The sequence below is a fragment of the Taudactylus pleione genome, unplaced genomic scaffold (genome assembly GCF_031769625.1).
Source record: "Taudactylus pleione unplaced genomic scaffold, aTauple2 ptg000407l, whole genome shotgun sequence".
Lineage (NCBI taxonomy): Eukaryota > Metazoa > Chordata > Amphibia > Anura > Myobatrachidae > Taudactylus > Taudactylus pleione.
Genome location: NW_028284809.1, coordinates 925,931 through 946,661, shown reverse-complemented (window position 1 = coordinate 946,661; position 20,731 = coordinate 925,931).

Below are 20,731 nucleotides of genomic sequence, written 5' to 3'. Positions count from 1 at the left end.
TAAATAGGATCTCCCCTATTCCAGGGGTAAGGATAGATAATGTGAAAAGTCCAGACTGGTGCCTCGTCCCAGGAGGGAAATAAATCCCAATAACATCCACTGTGCAAGTGGACTGGCACTCAAATGCAGAGATAGTAAAAAACTCAACGTGTAACACAACTTTTTGTCCACCAGGTGTCACTTTTCCTAAACTACACAGCGCATGCATCTGATTTAGGCACTGTTCCGGACTTAGACATTGTAGTGATTTTATGACTTTAAGAAGTACTATAGTATCGGGTTGAAGCGTGTGGGCTAGGGGATTAATGCCTAGCCTCACTGCTTCTACCATCTTCTTGTCCCGCGGGTTTGAGACCTTGAAAATATATATATATATATATATATATGAGGAAAAAAAAATCGCACACACTTATAGCATAGGCACAGGTGCTGTAATTACATAAGGAACACATACATTACACTCCTGTCCACATCCAGACAGGTGTGATGGTCTCTTTCCTGTCTGGATGTGGACAGGAGTGCTAGATATAACATATATATATATATATATATATACACACACACACTGCGCAAGCGGACTGGCACTCAAATGCAGAGATAGTAGTGGAAAATGGTGGGTACCTTCAGTCAACGTAGACATGCACTATAGAGATAAACTGCGGCACTCCAGGCTTTAGAATAGAATAGAAAAGACGATTTGTTTGTACTGTGGTCAGGAGGGGCAGAGTTACTCGAATGTGTGTTGACGCAAATTAACAGCCGCGAGTCCCCCCTTAGTTCACTTATCAGTATAGTGTCACTTCTATCAACTATTTAGACGTAACGATTACTATTGATCAGGGCCGAATAAGTACCGGCGTCTATAATAAACCCACAGACCGCAATACACTTCTATTAGCTAGCAGCTACCATCCCAAACCACTTAAGCGGGGGCTGCCGAAATCACAGATGTTGAGAGCATCCAGAATTTCAAGTGACGTGGCCAAAGCCAATATGGAACTGGTCAAAATTATTGACAAGTTCGTGATTCGTGGCTATGGATTTAAAATCCTTAAGAAGGCAAAAAGATGAAGTGTTGCAAATTCCGCGGGAAGAGCTACTACATCCAAAAGTCAAACCACCTAGGGACATCATCCCCTGGAAACAGAGTTTCCAAACGTCCAGCCCTGTTGTCCAGCGAGCCAGTCGGGCACTATGGCCTATAGTGGCCACGGATAAAGACTTACCTAGCTTACGGAATAAGACTCCTATGGCCTGCTATACTCGAGGCCGTAACATACGCGATATAGTGGGACATACTGACATCACGGGTTTCCCTAAAGCAGCAAGACCACCAATTTCTTCTTTTTTACAGAGACCCCCAGGGTGTTATAAATGTTTACAGAGCACCACTTGCAAGTATATGATCACGGGGAATTGCATCAAACATCCTCACAAGGATAAAAAGTACCTGATACGTTCCGTTTTAAACTGTTTGTCTACCCATGCCATCTATGCCATCATTTGCCCGTGCGGCTACTATTATATTGGTAAGACCATTCGTACTATCAGAGAAAGAATGGCCTTACATAGGTCAGCAATTAAATTGGCTGTGAACAGGGGCAACACGGAACAACCGGTAGTTAGACATTTCCTTGAAGCGGGACACCCCCTGGCTTCCCTTAAACACATGGTTATCGATCAGGTACCAATCTCCATTAGGGAAGGGGACCGTGAAAGTACATTATTGCGTCTGGAGGCTCGCTGGATTCATCAACTTGACACTATTTCCCCACGGGGCCTCAACGAAAAAATTAACTGGAATACCATTTAGTCCTGCAACTAACCTTGTGTAGCATTGCCTTATTCTTGTTTGTCTTAGAGATCATGTCCATAGTACCACTCGGAAAGTGAGGAATTGCACATTATCTCAACGCCATGGTCTATATATGTTATTTTTGTGTAATTGGTCTGTGAGGTTGAAGGGACGATTAATTAATGTTTGTGATACTTCAACGGGTGCAGTCTGGACCCATTAGTAGATTTGATATGTTCTGAGACGTAGTCTATGTTTCCACAGCAGTTACCTATAGCCGTGCGCCAGGTGACTTTGGCCAGGTGTGTTAAACGCTGTGCACTGATCTTCATTAATATGTTATCTTTGAGGACAGTTGGGCGCTTGATATTTACAATGCGGACTTTGTATTTATTGTTTACATAGTGCTGTGGTCCTGCTTAGCAGACCGGGGAGACGCTGCCAGGTTTCCTGGCAACCAGGTCGCGACTGACTGACGTCATTTCGACGAGACGCTGGCCCCGGCGTGGGCGCGTGCTGCCCGGTCTGCAGCAGACCAGGGATCTCCTCTGCCTATTTAAGGTAAGACAGTATGTTTAACGAGTTTGTAAGTTTACTATTTATGTGCTGTATGTTGGCTGCCTTGAAAAAAGAGCTGTTGCTCTGAAACGTCGGCAGTGTATGGCCTAATACAACTGATTTATTACATTCTAAAGCCTGGAGTGCCGCAGTTTATTTCTATAGTGATATATATATATATATATATATATATATATATTATTTTTTATTTTTTTTTAAATCTTCACTAATTTAGTATTCAATACATTATCCACAACTTCCCACCACCTGGTATTTCTATGTTACTTTATGCCACTGTGTGCTGTATTACAGTACTATACTGACTGTGCGGTTGCATTTGCACACTTGCGCCACTCTCTGTGCTGTCCCATACTTGGACACTATAGTGATTTCATGACTTCAGAAACTGGTAGTGAGTGGGCTCTGTTTGTAATACAGAGACGTCTCTCTCATACAGATTGTGCGTTTAAAGCACAAACTTGTGTCACTGTCGGTGCTGTCCTAGACTTGGACTCTATAGTGTATTCATGACTTCAGTAACTGCAGTGGGCTCTGTATGAGAGAGGTGTCTCTGTAGTACAAACTAATTGTGCTTCAAAATTGTAAGACTTTTGAAGACTGAGTGATATAGTTATAGAGTAAGGTATATCACTCTGTCATTATACATTTAAAGAGCAAGTTAGTGTAATAATGGTGCATTAATGTCATTAATATAGATTAGATTAGAGGGGTGCGCCAACATTTATCTTGCCTAAGGGCAACTGGAATGAAGTTACGCCACTGCATACATGTACGTACAGAGGGGCTGATTCTGATTTGGGAGCACAGTAAATAAAATCAAGTAACCTTGCACCTTGGTAAAACAATGTTGCACTGCTGGGGGGGGGCAGATGTAATGTGCAGGGGCAGGGGCAGTGTCCTAGCTCAGACCTAACCTGCAGTGTAACAATAAAGCTGTACAGCATCTGTGGGCTACATGCACCATACTTGCCTTCCCTCCCGATTTAGCTGGGAGCCTTGAGAAAATCAGGTGCTGCTCCCGGCCCCCCGTAAAGGCAGGCAAGCCTCCCAGCAGCTGCCGACCCCACCTGCGCCCGCCCCCCCATGATTATATATGAAGATTCACACCAGGTCACGTCATTTTGGCCCCAACACCTACTTCACGATACCGAGATTCTAGGCATTGTGAAGCAGGGGGCGTGGCCAAAATGACAAGATCACATGGTAACGCCCCCGATCCGCCCACACATTCTGGCCACGCCCCCGATTTTGCCGATCTGGCTGCCCCCTCACAGAAGGGGCAGCCAGAATGTCGGCATCTCTGGCATGCACACATAATAAATGTATGTGCCCCCCCTGCCTTGCAGCATGGTGTGACCAGGTACAGAGTTACTGACTTTTTGTTTCACTTTGTTCTCAATTGAGAATCAGCCCCAACGTGTACAAGATGTAACACAGACATACAACTAGCTAAACATGGCGACACAGGGCAGATAAACGGAAACACATTAAGGATAATATACAATATGCATAATATCAAATCAAAAAAGAAAGGGGAGCTACAGCCGTCCCAGGCTGCAGAGATCACAGGAGGCACATGGGGACCATTGGAAAGAAACCCAACTGAAAAGATGTGAAAGCTAGAAAGCAATGTGCGGACCATCTCCCCACAGGCGTGTCGTGTACTAGGTGGTGACATGAATGTAACGTTATTAATGTTTCCCGACTGGAGTAAAAAGAGCAGCAATGAGACTTTCCCAGGTGCCAGAAAATAACCGAGTGTGACTTTCTTTTTGTTAGGAAGTGTCCTCCTGATCCATGGGGGAACCGTAAATGAGTTATTACCGAAACAGTGCGGGAGATGGTGGAGTGGTCTGGATACACATATGGAGAACTCTTTTGCCGACGCTATTAAAAGGATTTTTTTATTGCTACCATATGCCAGTGTCTTGAGGGATGCAGAGTACAAAAATCACCCATTCTGCTGTGAGGGGAAGGTAGTTATCCTGGTGGTCATTTGCGGATCACCAGATACTGATTCGAAACCATTTGATAGGTGGACAGTCCCAATGGCAGTGAGCACAATCCGGGTGGACAGTCCCAGTGGTAGTGAGCACAATCCGGGTGGACAGCCCCAGCGGCAGTGAGCACAATCCGGGTGGACAGCCCCAGCGGCAGTGAGCACAATCCGTGTGGACAGCCCCAGCGGCAGTGAGCACAATCCGTGTGGACAGCCCCAGCGGCAGTGAGCACAATCCGTGTGGACAGCCCCAGTGCCAGTGAGCACAATCCGGGTGGACAGCCCCAGTGCCAGTGAGCACAATGTGGGTGGACAGTCCCAGTGGCAGTGAGCACAATCCGGGTGGACAGTCCCAGTGGCAGTGAGCACAATCCGGGTGGACAGCCCCAGTGGTAGTGAGCACAATGCGGGTGGACAGCCCCAGCGGTAGTGAGCACAATCCGGGTGGACAGCCCCAGCGGCAGTGAGCACAATCTGGGTGGACAGCCCCAGTGGCAGTGAGCACAATCCGGGTGGACAGCCCCAGTGGCAGTGAGCACAATCCGGGTGGACAGTCCCAATGGCAGTGAGCACAATCCGGGTGGACAGTCTCAGTGACAGTGAGCTCAATCCGGGTGGACAGCCCCAGTGCCAGTGAGCACAATGCGGGTGGACAGGCCCAGTGCCAGTGAGCACAATCCGGGTGGACAGCCCCAGTGCCAGTGAGCACAATCCGGGTGGACTGTCACAGTGGCAGTGAGCACAATCCGGGTGGACTGTCCCAGTGGTAGTGAGCACAATCCGGGTGGACAGCCCCAGTGGCAGTGAGCACAATCCGGGTGGACTGTCCCAGTGGTAGTGAGCACAATCCGGGTGGACAGCCCCAGTTGCAGTGAGCACAATCCGGGTGGACTGTCCCAGTGGCAGTGAGCACAATCCGTTTTGGGAAATCCTCACCACAGACATGAGAGCACAGAAGACTGACCTATGTCAGAGCACCGTGCTGGGGACAGATGGGGCCTGTGAGTGATTACTGGTAACATCCCGACATACATCGCTGCCGGGATTAACCAGGGTGTAAAAGAGCAATAGAAAGGTTTGGAAAACGGTCCTTGCGATGACCTAATCCAGGGGGAAGTTCGGCATAAACAGAAATCTCTGGGTCTAATGTATTTAAATTGCACCACATGGAGAAGGGCGAGTTTGAGATGTCGGCCCAATCATATTGAGAAAGCGTGCGACACTGCTGTTGTAATATTCAGCTTCTAATAAAAAAGCTAGATGACATGGAAATGTTTAAATTGCTGGTCAGGATGTTTATTTTATTATTAACAGTTATTTATATGGCGCACACATATTCCGTTGCGCTTTGTTAATATTTAGGGTGGGATGTATCCATGTTTGCTGATCCTTTCTTTTACCGCAATACATATGGCGAGCCATATATATTATAGTAAAAATCTAAAGATGCCAATTTTCACTTTGATACATCCCACCCTTAGTCATTCACACCAGTCCCTGCCCTACAATCAGTATTCCCTACCACATGTACATGCACACTTATAGTCTAGGCATAATTATTACAGAAAATCCTATTAACCTACCAGTATGATTTTGGATTGTGAATGTTTTTTTGGCCCGTTGTCCAATCACAGGAACACCCGCATCTCTACATAGTGTGAAGGAGAAGGCTGCCTCACCATTGTGAGAGCTCGGATTACACGGTAGCGAGAGGTAGGGATTAAGGGCCTCATTCAGAGATGTTCCCCAAAGCCACAGCCTAGGTGATGGGCTGCGGATGTTTGGGGGCATGGAGTGGGTGGAGCTGGCCTACATTCCCAAAAATGAGGGCGTGTCACCCCATTTGCCGTGAGTGGCGGGGCCAGGTTATGCGTCTTCTGACACAGACTTCCTGACCCCGACTGAGCAGTTCCGGTACCCATTCTGAGTTAGCTTCAGTTTGCTCAGATGGGCAATTACTACGGCCATCACGACCGATGGTCGCGATGGTTACTCGATGCTGCATCTTCAGACGCAGCGCTCAGATTGCTGATGCTGGCAGGAGTTGTCTTGTTTCCTACAGATGCCTCTTGCTGCATTGCCATATGTTAGCATCGCTCCCTGCGTCCAAAGTCGCAGCACTGATGCTAACTGCGCCCATCTCTGAATCGCCCCCTAAATTCTATAAGGAGACGGATTATCAAGGAGATTATCAGGTGGATTTCCTGACCATAGAGAGGAAGGAATGCAGGGATACTCAATCCAGAAAGAAACTGACGTTCAAGAGATAGCAATACCGACTCACAGTAATGAGGTCATGGGTTCCATTTCCACCTCTGCCCTAAATGTGTGGAGTTTGTATGTTCTCCCAATGTTTGTGTGGGTTTCTTGTGAAGCGTGATAACAGAAATTAGACACTGAGATGGCCCCAGCCCTCAATCCCCCTGCCCAAGTCCACAATAGCTTTGGTGATATTATAGCGGTATAGAATGTTGAGTTATTTTGGTAACTGAACACCTATATAGGGGATGGCTCTGGATGACCATTTAATAGTTGTTACCCTAGCCCAAGATGATTGCCCAAAACCCATGATGAGGCGTAAAACTTTATAAGTACGGAAAGATAAGATAAAATATCTTCCACGAAGCAGAGATCCTATGGTGCATACACACGTTCAGATTTTTCTTCAGATCTGAACGATAACGATTTAAAAAATCGTTCAATCGTTCATATCTGAAGGAAAATCTGACATGCCTGAATGATGGACGATGCGCATTCCCGATGGTCAGATAACGATATCTGACATCTGATGTGTTTGCAGGCAGACTTGGACGATTCCATTAATTTTAATGCAGTCAAAAATTGTTCAAACGTTCAAATCATTCAAATCTTTGGTAAAATCGTTCAATCGTTCATCTGACAAATCTGACCATGTGTATGCACCATTAATCTTGCAGCCGCCAATTGTAATACCACAAATTACAGACCAAGACTGCAATACCTTATGAAAGAGGCCAAGAACTAGGTTACATAGCAGGGGTGATAGGGGACAGCCTGAGCCTCTAGGCAATATGTACTTTGTTGCTCACTAGGCCATTAATTTGAAGCATCGCAGGAGACTGAATCGAAAGCCTTATGGGCATGCAGACTTAGCAGCATTTTAGTAGGTGAGGGAAATAGGGCAGCTGCAGCAACCACCGCTATTGCTGTACCAATGCCTGTGACTAAGTGACACCCGGAGACAAAGTCAGGTTGGTGAGCTGTTAGCAGGTACAGGAGAAGGTGCTGGAGCATATCGCCCATATTCTTGGCTAACAATTTATATTGTAAAGTAAGGAGAGTAGTGGGTGATAGGAGTCACCTGATTTGGGGTCTTTCCAAGGATTTACAAGAAGAGTAGCGAGAGCAGAGTTGTAGGAGGGGTACTTTGGATGGGTGACATGGTTGTGAAGGAAGAGGGAAGAGTAATAAAAAAGCAGGGACAATATGTAATTGGAGAGCTTTGTAGGACTCGGCTGTAGAGTCATCCGGCCCTGGAGATTTATGGAAATGCAGTTTAGAGTTGGTAATTTCAGTAAGGTTAGGAAGTTTAGCTGCTGTTACTGGTCCATTAAGAGGATATGTGACAGGGAGGCAGCATAAAGTCTTTAGTAAATAATGTGCTATAGTTTAGCTATCTAGTCAGTGAGGGTAAAGAGTAACCGGGTCATAGCATGAGGGAACACAATATGGCCAGAACCTTACCAACATGCACTTACAAGCCTGTCTGCAATGGTGCTTATGTACCTACTATGGGATGCAGTTTAAGGACCGGCGGACTAAATGTCGCTGGTCTATAACCCGACAGGAGAAGCCCGACGGGGGATTTAAGATAAACGTCAAAATAACAACGGCTATCTTAATCCTGATGTCGGAACGCCAAAGAATGACAGCCCAAACAAGGTAAGTCTGGCGTGTCCTTAGCGTTAACTGTGGGGTGGGAGGGTTAGGTTTAGGGAGTGTAGCAGGGTTAGGGTTAGGTTTTGGGGGGTGAGTGTAGGGTTAGGCACCCCTAGAGGGGAGTGTTAGAGTTAGGCACCCCCAGGTGTAGGTTAGGGTTAGGCACCCTCCAGGAGGGTTAGGGTGCGGGAAGGGAGAGTTAGGTTCAGACACCCCCGGGAGTTTTAGGGTTAAGCACCCCTAAGGGAGGGTTAGAGAAGGAAGAAGGGAGGATTAGGGTACTTGCCAGCCGGTGTCAGGATGTCAGGGTTCAGCCTAGGATCAGCCATCTCTTACCTTTGTGCCAGCCTCCCCTGACTTCTCATTCGGTCAGACGTTTGGTGCAGTGATAGGCGAGGTGCTGAGCATTCTGTCTTAGGTGCTTGCGGACTTCCATGGTCGGCTGTGTGTGTCGGGGAGCGGAGTTCCCAGCATGGGCGCCGCCATGACAGTTCCTATCATGTGACAGTATTGCAACCAATGATAGCATGATCCAGGTCAGCTGACACTGTGCTCCAATCATCTGCTATCCCTGGGTATATATCTGGCTCCAGAACTCCAGGAAATTACCTGATCAACAATTGTCACTCCGAGGGGCCTATTCATCAACACTAAAATAACGTTTTTAAGGACATTTTCCTTAAATAACGTTATTTTGGTATTCATGTAGCCACTTAGCACAGGAGATATCACAGATATCTCCTTGCTAAGTTCCCCTGCATTAATTTCCACACTCCCCATACATTAGTACATTAGTACATTAGTATGGGGATGTGGAAATTGTGGTATTCATCAAATTCCGAAATTATAAATTTTCGGAATTTGATGCAGTTACTATTCGCCCTGTGAGGTGGCGAATAGCAGGTGAAACTTACCTGTATCCACGTGTGCAGGTCCCCCGACGAGTCCCTCCAGCGCTTTGCTCCGTCCTCAGGCTCCGGAGGCTGGTCGGACATGTTTTTTTTTTATTCTAATCTGTCATGTGGTCTGCTGGGAAACCACATGACAGACCAGCAGGACGGAGCCGGAGGCTTCTGCGCGGACAGGTAAGTCGGAGGGGGGGAAGGTGAGCGGAGGGGGGTGGGGGGGTCGGTACGAAACTTAACGCATCTGTAGGCAGTGCTGCGCATGCACTGGTTTTACAGATGTAACAGCGCATGCGCAGCACTGTTTCCAGATGCGATAAGGTAGTGTAGGCAGGAAAAGTATCTATTTCCCGAAAAGCTGTAATCGCAAAAATGATAGCTTTTCGGAATAGATACTTATGGAGAGGTGGAATGATGAATTCCACCTATAATTAGCTAGAACTCCATGAGAGTTCTAAAGCTAATTATCTCCAGAGAATTTTTATGTTTAATGAATAGAGGCCCCCTAGTGTGCTAGTAGAGTCTTGTTCCAGGTTCCCTCGGTTCTCTTGTTTGTTTCCAGAGTTTCCAGCGTTTTCCTTCAAGCTACAGTGCAACCAACATCCCTGCCTGTGTACCTAGTCTCCAGTGTCTTCCTGTGAGCTACAGTGCAGCTTACATCTCAGCCTGTATAATTGTTCAGTGCACCCCGTGGTGCAAAAGTGCGTCCGCACACCATTTCTAGTGTCTCCCTCGAGTGCCACCCCATGGTACAGAAGAGCATCCACACACCATTACCAGTGTCTCCCTCGAATGCCACCCTGTGGTGCAGAAGTGCGTCCACACACCATTAACCTGTGTCTTCCTCGAGTGTCACCCCGTGGTGCAGAAGTGCATCCACATGCCATTACCAGTGTCTCCCTCGAATGCCACCCTGTGGTGCAGAAGTGCGTCCACACACCATTAACCTGTGTCTCCCTCGAGTGTCACCCCGTGGTGCAGAAGTGCGTCCACACGCCATTACCAGTGTCTTCCTCGAGTGTCAACCCGTGGTGCAGAAGTGCGTCCACACTCCATTACCAGTGTCTTCCTCGAGTGTCACCCCGAAGTGCTAAAGTCCATCCATACGCCATCACCTGTGTCTTCCTTGAGTGCCACCCAGTGGGGCAAAGGTGCATCAGCACGCTACCTTCTGTGCATTATCTCAAGTATCTCTCTAGTGCCATCTCTAGTGTACCTCAAGTGCCAATTCCAAGTACCTCACAAGCGTCATTTCCTGGTGTATCTCCCTGTGTAGTAGTGCCTTTGCTAGGCACTTCCCTTGGGCCACTGGTATTCGAGTCTCTATTCTCACAGGGCTTGGATACCTGGTCAAGGGACCGCGACCTGCCTGCAGGGTGCAGCTAAGCCCATATCCTGCTTGGAAGGGTCACTGGCAAACACCTCCCTGCAGGTTAGACTCTGCGCCTTTGACCAGGTCTCGTCAACATCCAAGACCTGTGGATGAGGAGTCCTGATATCTGGGCCTGTTACCCCAAACTCTTCCCAAAAACAAGATCACAACCCCTTCATAGGGGATTTCAGGACGTCAAACCTGACGGTATGCAGTCGGGAAGCCGGCTGACGGAATCCCGACAGTAGGCTTCCCGACTGCTTTATCCCGGCGTGGGATAAATGACTGGCGTCTATTTTGTAGATGACTGTCATTTTCCCGATGCCGGGGAGACCGGCGCCCGGCATCCCGATCGAAGGGATGCCGGGCACCGTGAGCGGACAGCCACAGGGGTGGTGGGTTAGGTTTAGGGCTCCCGGGGGGGACTTAGGGTTAGGCACCCCCCCGGGAGGGTTAGAGTTAGGCTATGGGGAGGGAGGGTTAGGGTTAGGCACCCCCCCGGGGGACTTAGGTTTAGGCAGCGGGGAAGGGGGCGTTAGGGTTAAGCACTTGAGGGGGGAGGTTAGGGTTAGGCATCCTAAAGGAGGGTTAGGGGGTTAGGTTAGGTTAGTATATACTTACTTTTAGGACAATCAGGATTTCCAGCGCTGTTGGTCTTCCGCTGCCGGGCACTGCTGATTTGACGGCCTGCTGATGCCGTGAATCGCACTGCGGCTGGCGGTATTTCATACCGATTCCATTTCCAAACTGACACGGGATCTCCTCCTGTTGGGCTTCTCCTTTGGGATTTGAACCGGCTAAACAGCCGCTGGTATTTCATACTGAATCCCCTACTATATCAGACTATTCTTACACCACAGCAGTGTGACCCCTTATCCTCACATTTTGGCCTGGGAAACAGACAAGGAGACCACTCAGGCAGGAGATGTGACAAGATCCTTATAAGAGTCTATAATTGTTCTATTACCATAGTTAAACAAGTTCTTACCATATGTATGTGGTCCCTGAGTGCCTCTACTACATTATTTACCCTGCCATGTCCAGCCTGTGCTGTGTGTGGTGGTATTGCACCAGGATTGATTTTTTTTCTGGGGTAATATAAAATAGCTAAGTGAGGTCGTTGCTGGGCTCACCCTGCACTGCCCATTGCCAGCATGCTCCTCCCTACCCCATACTGATGTCATTAGACATATTTACCCTACACATCAAGTGCTGCAAAGTACCAAAGCGCTTGAATTTGGAAAGAAAACAAAACCCACCCAACTGTTGTGTGAGGCTATAAACCTTGTTTAGGTCATAGACTGGCCAACATCTGACAGATATTGTTCCAGCCGGCTAACTAGTTGGCCGGTTAGAATGATAATCGGCCAGTGTGCAGGATCAAACTATAACGCTACAAAAAAAAAAAAAAGGTTGTTCCAGTTCCAGCTAGTGGATGAATCAAACATGTTTGAGTTTTTCCCAACTAGTTGTGCAATAAACTTTCTAGTGTAGCAGGGAAGTTTCCAACTTTCCCCCCAACTGAACAATAAGTAGGCAGCCAGTGTCCACCTACTTTTGCCTTGGCTCCAGGACAGCAGACATTTATTGTTTGCTATTTCGTCCCCTAATTAATTAAGACCTGCAACTTCTGACCCCCGGGGACATACCACTCCATCTTCTGACCTGAAATCTCCAGCCACACAAAGGCGGACACTGGCCGGCAGTATCAACATGTTCATCACTGTGTGGGCTGCCTGTGCTAGCCCAGAGTCCCTGGTGGCAGCAGCAGTGGTGGCTGAGCAGGAGGAGGAGGATCAGTGGGGATTGGGTAAAAACTGGAGTGCTCCAGACTCTGGAACTGCTCTGCTCCCAGCAACACCCCCTCGTAGAGGAGCATCGTTTTTTTTTTACACAGGTTTTCTTTTTTTTTTTAAACACAGAAGCACAGACGGGTCTCACTGATCCCATCTGTGCTTCTGTGTTTGTTTGTTTATTTGTACACTGATGCAGGTATCACAGATAATCCTGATCCGAGCCTGCATCTGTCTGCTCCTACCTCCCCCGGGGTCCTGCAGCCCACACCACCACTGCCTGCACTGCCGCTGCCACCTGTACCTCCACCACTAATGCCCACTACTCTCCCGGCCATAGCTAACGCCCACTACCCCATCCCCAGGGTCCCGGCCGCAGCTAACACCCGCTTCCTTCTCTCGAGCCCACCGCTGCTACGCCTGCACTGGCCAGCCATCTTGGTGCACCCAAGTGAAGCCACAGTGAGTACACCTGCTAAAGGCACCAACTAGGGCTGTGCAACAAGTTGAAGCTTCCTATCTGTATAATGGTGGATTTGTGAGGTAATAGTTTCAAAACTGTACATTTCTAATTTACCTGAACCCCAAAAGCACCTACCCTGGAACTATAGCTACCTAATAAAACAAACCCCAAGTCTAAAATCGCCCCCTACCCTGACTAATCCCTTCCCAAAAATCCACCATAGAGAACAGCAGAAAATTGGTCCTAATTGAGAATGTCAGAAAAAACTGACAGCTGGAGCTTTAGATTACTCCCAAATCCTAATTTTTCATGTTTTTGTCAAAAATTTGGCATGCAGCACCCAGTGACAGGTCTACCCGCCCACCTCGGTAATAGCTTTTGAGGTGTAGCCCCTTAAACACCATGCCCCCCTTTGGGAGTTCTCTATGGGAGAATACAGGTTTTTTTTATTCAGCCTTATAATATATACATACAGTGGTCAAAATGGGGGTATGTGCAATGGGGACCATATCACTCTCGCCATCTACAAATAGCGTAAGCAGTACATTGACCAACAGCGATAAGCTAAGCTTAGTGCTGTTTGTTAAATACTGAAAGGAGGACATAACCCCTTTAGCGAGTGCTAAATGGGTTATGTCTTGTTGTTAAATGGGGCCCATGGGCTTCACATGAAAAAAGACACAGAAACACACAGGAAAAAAAACACACATATACACCCACGGGGAAAAAACACACACACACATATACACCCACAGGGAAAAAACACACACACATATACACCCACGGGAAAAAACACACACACATATACACCCACAGGGAAAAAACACACACACATATACACCCACGGGCAAAAACACACACACATATACACCCACAGGGAAAAAACACACACACATATACACCAACAGGGAAAAAATACACACACATATACACCAACAGGGAAAAAACACACACACATATACACCCACGGGGAAAAAACACACACACACACATATACACCCACGGGGAAAAAACACACACACACATATACACCCACAGGGAAAAAACACACACACACATATACACCCACAGGGAAAAAACACACACACATATACACCCACAGGGAAAAAACACACACACATATACACCCACAGGGAAAAAACACACACACATATACGCACACACATATATAGACTAGGGGTGTGCACCGGCCACTTTTCGTGTTTTGTGTTTTGGTTTTGGATCTGGATCTTTCTTCGTGTTTTGGATCTGGATTGGTTTTGCCAAAACCACCCTTCCGTGTTTTGGGTTCTGGGTTTTGTGTTTTGGATCTGTATTTTTTTGAAAAAAAGCATAAAAACAGCTAAAATCACAGAATTTGTAGGTTTTTCTGCTCCTATGCTATTATTAACCTCAATAACCTTAATTTCCACTCATTTCCAGTCTATTCTGAATACCTCACACCTCACAATAGTGTTTTTATGTCCAAAAGGTTGCACCGAGGTAGCTGGATGACTATGCTAAGCGACACGAGTGGGCGGCACAAACACGTGACCCATCTAGGCGTGAAACTGCAGTGGCAGACAGGATGGCATTGAAAAACTAGGCCCCAAACTGTACATAATGCAAAGAAAAAAAAGAGGTGCAAGATGGAATTGTCCTTGGGCCCTCCCACCCACCCTTATGTTGTATAAACAGGACATGCACACTTTAACAAACCAATCATTTCAGCGCCAGGGTCTGCCACACAACTGTGGCTGAAATGATTGGTTCGTTTGGGCCCCCACAAAACAAGCTGGCAATTTATCTGTCCCTGCACAAACTGGCTCTACGGAGGCAAGATGTCATCCTCATCCTCCTCATCCACCGATTCCTCACCCTCTTCAGTGTGTACATCCTCATCCTCACAGAGTATTAATTCGTCCCTGCTGGAACCACAGGTCCCTCTGTACGTTCTGGAGGCTGGTCTCCCTGGAAGAGTTGATAATTCATTTTATGAACATCATCTTCTCCACATTTTGTGGAAGCAACCTCCTACGCCTTTCGCTGACAAGGTTCCCGGCTGCACTAAACACTCTTTCGGAGTACACACTGGAGGGGGGGCAACTCAGGTAAAATAGAGCCAGTTTGTACAGGGACCTCCAAATTGCTTCTTTTTCCTGCCAGTACAGGTACGGACTGTCTGACATGCATACTTGGATGCTGTCACCGATGTAATCCTTTAACAGACAGACGCACGCTTGTCGCTGCTGCTTTGAGGATTCAAGTGCGGCTACAGCCCACACAATTCACAAAGACAGAAAAAAAAAAAGAATATTTTTATTGTTTGTGGAGCACACTTTGAGGGTTACACCACCCTTTAACAGACAGACGCACGCTTGTCGCTGCTGCTTTGAGGATGCAAGTGCGGCTACAGCCCACACAATTCACAAAGACAGAAAAAAGAAGAAGAATATTTTTATTGTTTGTGTAGCACACTTTGAGGGTGTCACCACCCTTTAACAGACAGACGCACGCTTGTCGCTGCTGCTATAAGGATGCAGGTGCGGCTACAGCCCACACATTTCACAAAGACCGAAAAAAAAAGAACAATATTTTAATTGTTTGTGTAGCACACTTTGAGGGTGTCACCACCCTTTAACAGACAGACGCACGCTTGTCGCTGCTGCTTTAAGGATGCAGGTGCGGCTACAGCCCACACAATTCACAAAGACAGAAAAAAGAAGAATATTTTTATTGTTTGTGTAGCACACTTTGAGGGTGTCACCACCCTTTAACAGACAGACGCACGCTTGTCGCTGCTGCTTTGAGGATGCAAGTGCGGCTACAGCCCACACAATTCACAAAGACAGAAAAAAGAAGAATATTTTTATTGTTTGTGTAGCACACTTTGAGGGTGTCACCACCCTTTAACAGACAGACGCACGCTTGTCGCTGCTGCTTTGAGGATGCAAGTGCGGCTACAGCCCACACAATTCACAAAGACAGAAAAAAGAACAATATTTTTATTGTTTGTGTAGCACACTTTGAGGGTGTCACCACCCTTTAACAGACAGACGCACGCTTGTCGCTGCTGCTTTAAGGATGCAGGTGCGGCTACAGCCCACACATTTCACAAAGACAGAAATAAAAAGAAGAATATTTTAATTGTTTGTGTAGCACACTTTGAGGGTGTCACCACCCTTTAACAGACAGACGCACGCTTGTCGCTGCTGCTTTAAGGATGCAGGTGCGGCTACAGCCCACACATTTCACAAAGACCGAAAAAAAAAGAACAATATTTTAATTGTTTGTGTAGCACACTTTGAGGGTGTCCCCACCCTTTAACAGACAGACGCACGCTTGTCGCTGCTGCTTTAAGGATGCAGGTGCGGCTACAGCCCACACATTTCACAAAGACCGGAAAAAAAAGAACAATATTTTAATTGTTTGTGTAGCACACTGTGAGGGTGTCACCACCCTTTAACAGACAGACGCACGCTTGTCGCTGCTGCTTTAAGGATGCAGGTGCGGCTACAGCCCACACAATTCACAAAGACAGAAAAAAGAACAATATTTTAATTGTTTGTGTAGCACACTTTGAGGGTGTCACCACCCTTTAACAGACAGATGCACGCTTGTCGCTGCTGCTTTAAGGATGCAGGTGCGGCTACAGCCCACTCAATTCACAAAGACAGAAAAAAGAAGAAGAATATTTTTATTGTTTGTGTAGCACACTTTGAGGGTGTCACCACCCTTTAACAGACAGACGCACGCTTGTCGCTGCTGCTTTGAGGATGCAAGTGCGGCTACATCGCACACAAGTCACAAACACATTAAAAAAATAGTTTTTTTATTTTTTGGAGCACTTTGAGAGTTACACCACCCTTTAACAGACAGACGCACGCTTGTCGCTGCTGCTTTAAGGATGCAGGTGCGGCTACAGCCCACACATTTCACAAAGACCGAAAAAAAAAGAACAATATTTTAATTGTTTGTGTAGAACACTGTGAGGGTGTCACCACCCTTTAACAGACAGACGCACGCTTGTCGCTGCTGCTTTAAGGATGCAGGTGCGGCTACAGCCCACACAATTCACAAAGACAGAAAAAAAAAGAACAATATTTTAATTGTTTGTGTAGCACACTTTGAGGGTGTCACCACCCTTTAACAGACATACGCACGCTTGTTGCTGCTGCTTTGAGGATGCAGGTGGAATCTAGACGGGATTTGGAACCGAGGACACACTACCTCCATCAATTGTCTAAATCCCACTGCACTAATGTCGGATACCGGATGCACGTCTAACACCAACATAGCAGTCAAGGCCTCAGTTATACGTTTTGCTTCAGGATGACTGCTGTCGTACTTCATCCTCATCGCTAGGGACTGTTGGAGGGTCAATTGTTTAGTAAAAGTAGTGATGTTCCTACTTCCTCTCTGGGATGATGAACAACTCCCAGCAGCAGCAACAGCACTAGGAGGAAGTGGTTCTTGATCTTTCCCTATTTTATTTTTATCGGAGAAAGTTTGGTCCTCCATTTATGTTATATTGATATATATACGTGCGGCTAAAGCGCACACAAACACAGAAAATATTTTTTTATTTTTGCTGGAGAGTAGTGCACTTTGTGGGTTACACCACCCTTTAAGAAATGAGCCAGCCGGCTCTTTACTTATGGGACACAGGCGCACTCTTGGCGCTGCTCCTTTGTTGATGCACGTGCAGCCACAGTGCACACAAGTCACAAACACAGAAAATATATATTTTTTTGGTTTGGAGTGTACTTTGGGGGTTACAGAACCCTTTAACGGTCAAGCCAGCCGGCCCTTTACTTATGACACAGGCGCACGCTTGGCACTACTTTGTTGATGCACGTGCGGCTACTGCGCACACAATTCACAAACACAGAAAATAATTTTTTTTTTGGTTTGGACTGGACTGTACTTTCGGGGGTTACAGCACCCTTTAATGGTCAAGCCAGCCGGCCCTTTACTTATGACACAGGCGCACGCTTGGCACTACTTTGTTGATGCACGTGCGGCTACTGCGCACACAATTCACAAACACAGAAAATAATTTTTTTTTTGGTTTGGACTGGAGTGTACTTTCGGGGGTTACAGCACCCTTTAACGGTCAAGCCAGCCGGCCTTTTACTTATGACACAGGCGCACGCTTGGCACTACTTTGTTGATGCACGTGCGGCTACTGCGCACACAATTCACAAACACAGTAAATAATTTTTTTTTGGTTTGGACTGGAGTGTACTTTGGGGGTTACAGCACCCTTTAATGGTCAAGCCAGCCGGCCCTTTACTTATGACACAGGTGCACGCTTGGCACTACTTTGTTGATGCACATGCGGCTACTGCGCACACAATTCACAAACACAGAAAATAATTTTTTTTTTGGTTTGGACTGGAGTGTACTTTCGGGGGTTACAGCACCCTTTAACGGTCAAGCCAGCCGGCCTTTTACTTATGACACAGGCGCACGCTTGGCACTACTTTGTTGATGCACGTGCGGCTACTGCGCACACAATTCACAAACACAGAAAATAATTTTTTTTTTGGTTTGGACTGGAGTGTACTTTCGGGGGTTACAGCACCCTTTAACGGTCAAGCCAGCCGGCCTTTTACTTATGACACAGGCGCACGCTTGGCACTACTTTGTTGATGCACGTGCGGCTACTGCGCACACAATTCACAAACACAGAAAATAATTTTTTTTTTGGTTTGGACTGGAGTGTACTTTGGGGGTTACAGCACCCTTTAACGGTCAAGCCAGCCGGCCCTTTACTTATGACACAGGCGCACGCTTGGCACTACTTTGTTGATGCACGTGCGGCTACTGCGCACACAATTCACAAACACAGAAAATATATTATTTTTTTAGCACTTGGGGGGAGCACCCCTGATGGACAGAGCACCCCCTGGACAACACTACAGCACCCCTTTAGGACTGGGACACTGCACAGGACTTTGGAGTGGACACAGCCCCTATGGAGAACTGACTGCACAACACAGTCCAGCCAGCCCCTATGGACTTTGAAGTAGTGGACACAGCCCCTATTAACAACAGCAGCACAGCACAACACAGCCAGCCCCTATGGACTTTGAAGTAGTGGACAACAGCAGCACTACACTACACTACACAGCCCTAACTCCCACCCTCCCTCTTCACTGTCCACAGCCGAGTGAGAAAATGGCGCCGATGCGGGTACCTTATATAGGATCCAAAACCCGCGAGACTCGGAAGGCGGGATGATGACGTTTTGCCTCGATTTCAGATCCGAGTCAGGCGGGAAAAGTCGAGCCTGATTCGGATCGGACTCGGATCGGGGGGGCTCTGGGGGGTTCGGATTTCAGAAATCCGAACCCGCTCACCCCTAATATAGACCCAGAGGGACCCCTCCCCCCCCCCTCCCTGCTGTCATCCCGCTACAGGCACACATGGGAAGACCGAACATGATGCAGCTTTACTCCAGGTATTGTGGGGACCTTGTGTGGAGGCCCCAGGACAACTGCCCCATCGCCCCCCTGTTAAGGTGCATACACACTGGGCGATAAAGTGGACAACTGAACGATAACGATATCGTTATCGTTCAGTCGGCCACTTTATCGTCCATTTTTAACCCCAAAACGATGAACGATAACGATGACGCGCGTTCCCGCGGGTCGTTCGTCATCATCGTTCATCGGGCTGACATGCAGGCCAACCTGACGATCTCGTCAGGTTGCTGCATGTTGGGGAATGGGGGAGAGAGCCCGGCGCTGAACGATATCGTTAATGATATCGTTCAGCGGCTGTGCTCAATGTCATGAACGACATTGAGCACGGCCTGCCGGGGACACACTACACGATATCGCTCAGGGAGCATATCGCCTAGTGTGTACGCACCATTAATCCGGCCCTGGATATTTCCTATACGAGGGTTATAAGTGTGACCGGCTTAGTAATATTTGTACTAGTGATTTATTCCAGCAGGTAATGATCTGCATGTGGATCTTAGCTGTGTTGAGCATTTAGATGTACAACATGAGTTTTATTGTCAGCATTGTGATACACAATTAGAAGTTTCCACAAGCCACCAGTCTTTCAGTACATATCACAGGGGTTCCCAAACTCGGTCCTCAAGGCACCCGAACAGTCTAGGTTTTAAGGATATCCATCCTTGTGCATAGATGGTATAATCAAACTGACTGAGGTACTAATTAAGGCACCTGTGGTTAAGAATGTATATCCTGAAAACCTGGACTGTTAGGGTGGCCTAAGGACCGGGTTTTGGGAACCACTGACATTATTTTGCGGACATAAATAATATAAGGTTAATAAACCAGGAAGTTAAGACATATTGACAAATACTCCACCTTCTCCCCCAAAACAGACACCTGCTCCTCCTCCCCCAAAACACACACACCTGCTCCTCCTCCCCCCCCTAACACACACCCCTGCTCCTCCTCCCCCCTAACACACACACCTGCTCCTCCTCCCCCAAAACACACACACCTGCTCCTCCTCCCCCCCCCTAACACACACACCTGCTCCTCCTCCCCCCTAACACACACACCTGCTCCTCCTCCCCCCCTAACACACACACCTGCTCCTCCTCCCCCCTAACACACACACCTGCTCCTCCTCCCCCACCTAACACACACACCTGCTCCTCCTCCCCCCCCCTAACACACACACCTGCTCCTCCTCCCCCCCCTAACACACACACCTGCTCCTCCTCCCCCCTAACACACACACCTGCTCCTCCTCCCCCCTAACACACACACCTGCTCCTCCTCCCCCCTAACACACACACCTGCTCCTCCTCCCCCACCTAACACACACACCTGCTCCTCCTCCCCCCCCCTAACACACACACCTGCTCCTCCTCCCCCCCTAACACACACACCTGCTCCTCCTCCCCCCTAACACACACACCTGCTCCTCCTCCCCCC